Source organism: Scyliorhinus canicula, chromosome 10 (genome assembly GCF_902713615.1).
Source record: "Scyliorhinus canicula chromosome 10, sScyCan1.1, whole genome shotgun sequence".
In the NCBI taxonomy this organism is placed as follows: Eukaryota; Metazoa; Chordata; class Chondrichthyes; order Carcharhiniformes; family Scyliorhinidae; genus Scyliorhinus; species Scyliorhinus canicula.
Genome location: NC_052155.1, coordinates 37855969 through 37863772, shown reverse-complemented (window position 1 = coordinate 37863772; position 7804 = coordinate 37855969). Strand labels below are relative to the sequence as shown.

Here is a 7804-nt window from a genome sequence, read left to right as displayed (position 1 = left end):
CGTTCTAACCTGCTCTGAGCCGGCGGGCCCTCAGTGTTGATGGGTCTGGGGGCAGCATGTGCGGGCGGAGGGAGGTCTGACCCCGGGGGTGGGGGGGGAGGGGGGCTCCAATGTGGCCTGGCCCACGATCGGGACCTACCGACCAGCGGGCCGGCCTCTCTGTTTCCCGGCCTCCTTTCTTCCATGCTGGCGCCTGTACTCCTGCGCCATGTTGGGTCGGGGCAGGGGCGGGTAAGAGAGTCTCGCACATGTGTGGAAATTGCGCCGGTGGGACTGCGCATGCGTGGGTTTGCGCCAGACCCACTGCGCATGCGCGCATCCCCCGACATCCATTCCACAGCCGGATCAGCAGCTGGAGCAGCACTAACCGCTCCAGTGCCCTGCTGGCCCCCTGTAGAGCCCAGAATTGCTGATCATGGGGCCGTGTTGACGTTGTCAACACTTAGCCTCAGGATCAAGAATCCCACCCAAGACCTTCCAAAATCGTGGAACTCCCTCCTTAACAGCATTGGATTGGATTCTGTTTATTGTCACGTGTACCAAGGTACAGTGAAAAGTATTTTTCTGCGAGCAGCTCAACAGATCATTAAGTACATGAAAAGAAAAGGAAATAAAGAAAATACATAATAGGGCAATAAAAGGTACACAATGCAACTACATGAACACTGGCATCAGGTGAAGTATACAAGGGTGTAGTATTAATGAGGTCAGTCCATAAGGGTTGTTTAAGAGTCTGGTAACAACGGGGAAGAAGCTGTTTTTGAGTCTGTTAGTGCATGTTCTCAGACTTTTGTATCTTCTGCCCGATGGAAGAAGTTGGAAGAGTGAGAAGGCCGGGTGGGAAGGGTCTTTGATGATGCTGCCCGCTTTCCCCAGGCAGCGGGAGGTGTAGATGGAGTCAATGGATGGGCGGCAGGTTTGTGGGATAGACTGGGCTGTGTTCACGACTCTGAAGTTTCTTGTGGTCTTATGCCGAGCAGTTGCCATACCAGGCTGTGATGCAGCCCGATAGGATGCTTTCTATGATGCATCATGGGTGTACCTACACCACATGAAATAAAAATCTCCGTTATATTCGCAACTCTTCAGATAATGAACAATCCATGCTTACATACTGAAAGTCCTGGACAGCATCCAGGCTTAAGCTGATTAACTGTTGCAGCACAAAATTTCCAGGAAATGGCGAGAGCTAACAGGAGGTGACTCCAGGAGAATACTAATTTTAGACCATAAGATCATATGAAATAGGAAAAGGAGTAGGCTGCTGGGCCCCTTGCGCCTGCTCCGACTCATGGCTGATCTGACATTCCTCATGTCCACTTCACTGCCTACGTTAATCAGGACATTGGAGCTGACCTGGCCAAGCGCTGGGCACAGTTTAACAGGGCAAACACCGCAATGTTCCAAAACAAAGCACGATTTGGCATGTTGTACCTGGCAAGATTATGGGTCACATTTAATGACAGAGGACACGATTTCAACAAGCCAGAGGAAGCAAATGAGTTTGCACGGAAGAAGGCACTTGGATAGAAATAGTGCGGGAGGACAAGGAACAATTTCGACCTGCATGAACTGGGAGGGAAATGGGGGGGTGGGGTAAATGTACTGGGGGAGCCACCACATTAGAATCCCCACCCTATCCTCTTGACCCCACCTAACCTCCACATCCTTTGGACACTAACAGGCAATTTTAGCGTGGCTGATCCACCTAACCTGCACACCTTTGGACTGTGGGAGGAAACCGGAGATCCTGGAGGAAACCCCCGCAGACATGGGGAGAAAGTACAAACTCCACACAGACAGTCACCCGAAGTCAGAATTGAACGCTGGTTCCTGGTGCTGTGAGAGAGCACTGCTCACCACTGAGCCACCGTGCCGCCCATAATGAAGATATCTTGGACAAGTCACTCAACCAGTAAAGAGGTCCTCTAAATAGCTGAGATCAAAAGAACTCTGCTAACAAAAATCAGGAAGTTCCAGAGGATTGGCTGACTGGCAGAAGGTAGAGAGTGGGGATAAAGGGTTTTTTTCAGGCTGGCAGCCGGTGACCAGTGGTGTGCCTCAGAGGTCTGTGCTGGGACCACAACTTTTTACAATGTACATTAATGATCTGGAAGAAGAAACTGCAGGCACTGTTGCTAAGTTTGCAGATGACACAAAGATCTGTAGAGGGACAGGTAGTATTGAGGAAGCGGGGGCAGCAGAAGGAGTTGGACAGGCTAGGAGAGTGAGCAATGGAGTGGCAAATGAAATACAATGTGGAAAAGTGTGACGTTATGCACTTTGGAAGGAGGAATCTAGGCATATTTTCTAAGTGGGGAAATGCTGAGGAAATCAGAAGCATGAAGGGACTTGGGAGTCCTTGTTCACAATTCTCTTAAGGTTAATGTGCAGGTTCAGTCGGCAGTTAGGAAGGCAAATGCAATGTTAGCATTCATGTCAAGAGGGCTAGAATACAAGACCAGGGATGTACTTCTGAGGCTGTATAAAGCTCTGGTCAGACCCCATTTCGTTCACAAGAATGATCCATGGAATGAACAGCTTGTCATATGAGGAACAGTTGAGGACTCTGGGTCTGTACTCGTTGGAGTTTAGAAGGATGAGGGGGATGTTATTGAAATTTACAGGGTACTGCGCGGCCTGGATAGAGTGGACGTGGAGAGGATATTTCCACTTGTAGGAAAAACTAGAACCAGAGGACCCAATCTCAGACTAAAGGGACGATCTTTTAAAACAGAGATGAGGAGGAATTTGTTCAGCCAGAGGGTGGTGAATCTGTGGAACTCTTTGCCACAGAAGACCAAATCACTGAGTTTCTTTAAAGCAGATATAGATAGGTTTTTGATCAATAAGGGGATCAAGGGTTAAGGGGAGAAGGCAGGAGAATGGGGATGATTGGCCATGATTGAATGGCGGAGAAGACCCGATGGGCCGAGTGGCCTAATTCTGCTCCTGTGTCTTATGGAACATCATTGACGAACCAAATGGAGATATTCGAACAGAGGACACTGCTTTGAGGAACTGGTTTCCAACGGCCAAAACCACCGTCGTTTGTGCTGTGTATGACTAGCTCCTGGAAAGTTTTCTTCCTGATTCTCATTGATTCCAGTTTTGCCAAGACTCTTGGATGATCCACAGGGTCAGATGTTGTCTTAATGTCAAAGGCACTCACTCTCACTTCATGTCTGCATCCATGCTTGAAGCCAGACGGTGCTGCTGGAACCCAAACTGAGCATTGCTGCACTGGTTACTGGTGAATGCCGTTTGACAGCACTGCTGGTAACTCCTTCAATGACTTTGCTGCCAATTGAGAGTAAGGTGATAGGTCAGTAGTTGACCTGTGATGGTGAGTGACCTCCCTGATAGAGAGAGTCAGTATAAGTCAACAGAACGAGTTGAAATTTTGTGGTACCAAGCATGGTTTAGGAAGAGCATTTTGAATAGAGATCAGCCAGAAGGTCAAGAGAGAAAGTAGAAAATATGAAGGCAGAAATGCTAAATAGATCAACTTTTATATTGAAACTTGGCAAGAAAAATACAGAAGTTGAAATACAATGGAGGTTCAAATGATTAGCCCCTAAAGCGATTGTCGGGATGATGATTTGCAAATAACTTCCATTAGTTGAGTGGAGTATGAGCAGCACGCCAGCTTGTGTTGTCTGCTCATTATAATGCTTTCTGCTTGCAACCAGCTCGCTCTGCACTGTTCATTAGCTGCACACACCAGGAGGGGCTCCAATTTCATTATTAACTTGATCTGTATAAAAGTGACCTGCATTACCTAATGCTAGCCTACACTTCCTGAAGGGAAAATGAAGCACACCTGCACCGGGTCATCCCATAAGAGTACCTGGCCTGGAAAAAGTGAAGAATGGCCGACCATAGAAATAGTGGGCACTCAGGTTTTCAGACATTGCACTGGAGGTCTTGGTGGAGGGAGTTGAATGAGGAAAGATCTCCTGTATCCCTGGGGAGGCAGAAGGCTCACCAGACACATAACGAGAAGACAGTGGGAGGAGATAGATGCAGGCCAATGCCATGAGTATAGCTTCAAGACCTGTATACAGTGCTGGAAAAAGCTTAATGAAGTCTTGAAGGGTAGTGGGTGCATCACCAAATGCAATATCATACCAATTGCATTGTTCACCTTAGACACTGTCCAATTCACCACACCACCATCACTCACCTACTCCCAATATCTTTCAATGTGGACTCAAAGCTAACATCCATATATTTCATCTCACCCTGAGACACTTTGTGCTGCTAAAAACTTTGCACTTCTCTCTCACAGCTTGCACACACTGCCAGCTATTCAATCATGACCACACTGCACAAAGAATGCATAGAATCCCGACAGTGCAGAAAGAGGCTATTCGACCCATTGAGTCTGCACCAATCCTTCGAATGAGCACTCTCGCCCACTCACCCCCATCCCCGTAACCCCATAACCTAACTTCCACATCCCTAAACACTAAGAGGCAATTTATCGTGGCCAATCCACTTAACATATACTCTCTCGACTGTGGGAGGAAACTGGAGCATCCGCAGGAAACCCACAGAGACACGGGGGAAACCTACAAACGCCACACAGACAGTGAACCCGGGTCCCTGGTGCTGTGAGGCAGCAGTGCTAACCACAATGCCAATGTGCTGCGCACTGTGCCACCTTGCCATCCACAAACAGTATTGCACATACAGTTTGTGCAATGTTAACGTTCACTCCTCCCTCTCCTCTTGCAGAAGGTAATGTACGACCGATCGCTGCTGAAAAGAACCAGAGGGCAGCAGAGCACGTTGTTCACCTCATTGAATGGAGGACACTGAGGCCATGAGCACTAGCATGGCACAAGCATTTCAGGTGATGGTCGGTCTCCTGATCTCTAATCTTCCTTTTCCTATTCCATTTCCCTCTCATCTCTCGAGCTCTCCTGAATTGCAAGCTGCAAACAGCGCAAACATGCCCATCTCCTGTCAACGCAACCTAACCTTTGTTCATTTATCATTTCAGTTACCCAACCAGCCAGGACAATGATGATAGAGAAGAAGATGAAGTCACAGCAGCATATAATATCACTGCTACATCCCAGCTCAGAGGCTGATGCTGGGTGCTGACAGTCACACCTTTGCCATAGGATCTCTACAGTGCAGAAGGAGGCCATTAGGCCTATCGAGTCTGCACTGACCCTCCAAAATAGCACTCTATTTAGGCCCACTGCCCCACCCTATCCTTGTAACCCCGTGCTTTGATCATGGCCAATCCACCTAACCTGCACTTCTTTGGACTTGGAGGAAACCGGAGCACCCAGAGGAAACATATGCAGACACGGGTAAAAAGCGTTAACTCCACACAGGCATTTACCAGGGACCGGAATCGAAATTGGGTCCCTGGTGCTGTGAGGTAGTAGTGCTCACAATTGTGCCAGCTTGCTGACAACCCCTTCACCTCCCCTGTGATCCTCTTCTCGCATTATTCACCTGTGCCTGGGTCCTTCTTCGATCTGAGTGTAAGCATTGTCATGGCAACAGCCACTGTTCTCTCCCCCCCCCCCCCCCCCCCCCCCCCCCAGTGGAGCTGCTGAGCACAGTTGTTGTGGTCCATGTTGGGACAAACAAAATAGGGAATATTAGGAAAACAGACCTATTTGGGAATGTCAGGCGCAAGGAACAAAATTATATAACAGGTCCTCAAGGGTTATTATCTCTGGATTATTACTCAAGCCACGCGCAAATTGGCAGAGGGATGAGAAAATTAGGGAAGTAAACACGTGGTTAAAGGAGTGGTGCAGGAAAGAGGGGTTCCATTTCATGGGGCACAGGCATCAGTATTGGGACAGGAGGGATCTGTACCGTTGGGACAGTCTCCACCTGAAATGATCTGGGACCACTGTTCCAGCGGAAAATGATAAATAGTGTGGTCACAAGGACTTTCAATTTGCAATTGAGAGGGGAAGGCAAAGCATCAGGAGAACACAATACAGTTCTAAAAACAAGTAACAGGACAAAGAGTAAAGAAATAGTCAGAAACCTAACTTTGGGAGCTGCAGCTAATGGTAAATTGTAAAATGGTTATTGGGAACCAAAGCAGCAGGTCAGCGTGTGAGAAGGCAGTGGTTAATAGGATGAACAGGCAGGGTCAGTCTCACAACTGCGGAGGGGAAAGGAAACGTAACAAATCAAAATGTAAGATGACTGTGGGAGTGAACGTTGGGGTGAGGCTGAGTATTATTAGAGGTTAATAAAGGAGGTTAGAATGTATGAAAAGCATGGTGCACAAGAAAATCCTGCAAGGGAAAGACAACTAAGTAGGATATATTCAAAAACCTTTGTACTTAAATGCGTGTAGTATTCAGAATACATTCAATGACTTGACAGAACTAATAGAGACAAATGGATATGATTTGGTGGGGATTACTGAAACATGGTTGTAGGAGGACCAGGACTGGGAGTTGAATGTCCAAGGGTACTCAGTATCCAGAAAGGATAGACAGGATGATACAGGAGGTAGAGTTGCTTTATTAGTTCAAGATGACATCAAGGCTGTATTAAGATATGATATTGGCACTAAGGGCCAAAATATTGAACTGATCTGGGTTGAAATAAAATACAAGGGAAAAAGCTCCATGGGAGGAGTAATTTACATGCCCCTGAGCAATCCCCGAAGGACACAATGGTAACCATGGGTGATTTTAACATGCATATTGACTGGATTAATCAAATTGGCAAGAGTAGCCTCGAGGGAAATTTCATAGAGTGTATGAGGGATTATTTCTCAGAGCAATATGTTATGGAGCCAACCAGGGAGCAGGCTATTTTAGATCAGTGCTGTGTAATGAAGAGGGATTGTTAAATAGTCTTGTCATTAAGGATCCTCTTGGGAGGGCAGCACAGTGGTGCAGTAGTTAACATTGCTGCCTCGCGGTGCCGAGGACCCGAGTTCAATCCCAGCCCGGGGTCATTGTCCATGTGCAGTTTGCACATTCTCCCTTTGTGTGCATGAGTCACACCCCCACAACCCAAAGATGTGCAGGGGACGTGGATTGACTGTGCTAAATTGTCCTTTAAATGGAAATATGTTTTTCATAGAAGATCCTCTTAGAACATAGAACATAACATAGAACAGTACAGCACAGAACAGGCCCTTCGGCCCTCAATGTTGTGCCGAGCCACGATCACCCTACTCAAACCCACGTATCCACCCTATACCCGTAACCCAACAACCTCCCTCTTAACCCTACTTTTATTAGGACACTACGGGCAATTTAGCATGGCCAATCCACCTAACCCGCACATCTTTGGACTGTGGGAGGAAACCGGAGCACCCGGAGGAAACCCACGCACACAGGGGGAGGACGTGCAGACTCCACACAGACAGTGACCCAGCCGGGAATCGAACCTGGGACCCTGGAGCTGTGAAGCATTTATGCTAACCACCATGCTACCCTGCTGCCCCTAAAGTAAATGCGAGTGGCCCGTACGGGAATCGAACCCGAGACCCTGGCGTTATTAGTACCACGCTCTAACCAACTGAGCTAACCGGCCCGACTAGATCTTGGAAGAGGTTATCACAGAATGATATGACTTCAAATTCAGATTGAGTGTGAGAAGACAGAGTGCCTTATTAGCGTTAGACAGAGGTAATTACAAGTTAAGGCAAAGTTGCCAGAGTCCCAGATGACCACAGGCTGCTTTCTCCATTGAGGGGGATAGCTGTGGTGATTTAACCTCAGGCAAGGGCCAAGGTTGAGAAGGCGGGCCCTCATGAATATCCTCGGCCGGTATGATGATTGAACCCGTGCTGCTGGCG

General features: G+C 47.8%; 1 non-coding gene across 1 annotated transcript; it reads right to left on the bottom strand.

Moving 5' to 3' along the window:
• Positions 1-7465: 7465 nt before the first annotated feature.
• On the bottom strand, positions 7466-7539 carry trnai-aau. Its single transcript has one exon. It is a non-coding gene; the product is annotated as a tRNA-Ile (tRNA).
• Positions 7540-7804: the final 265 nt, after the last annotated feature.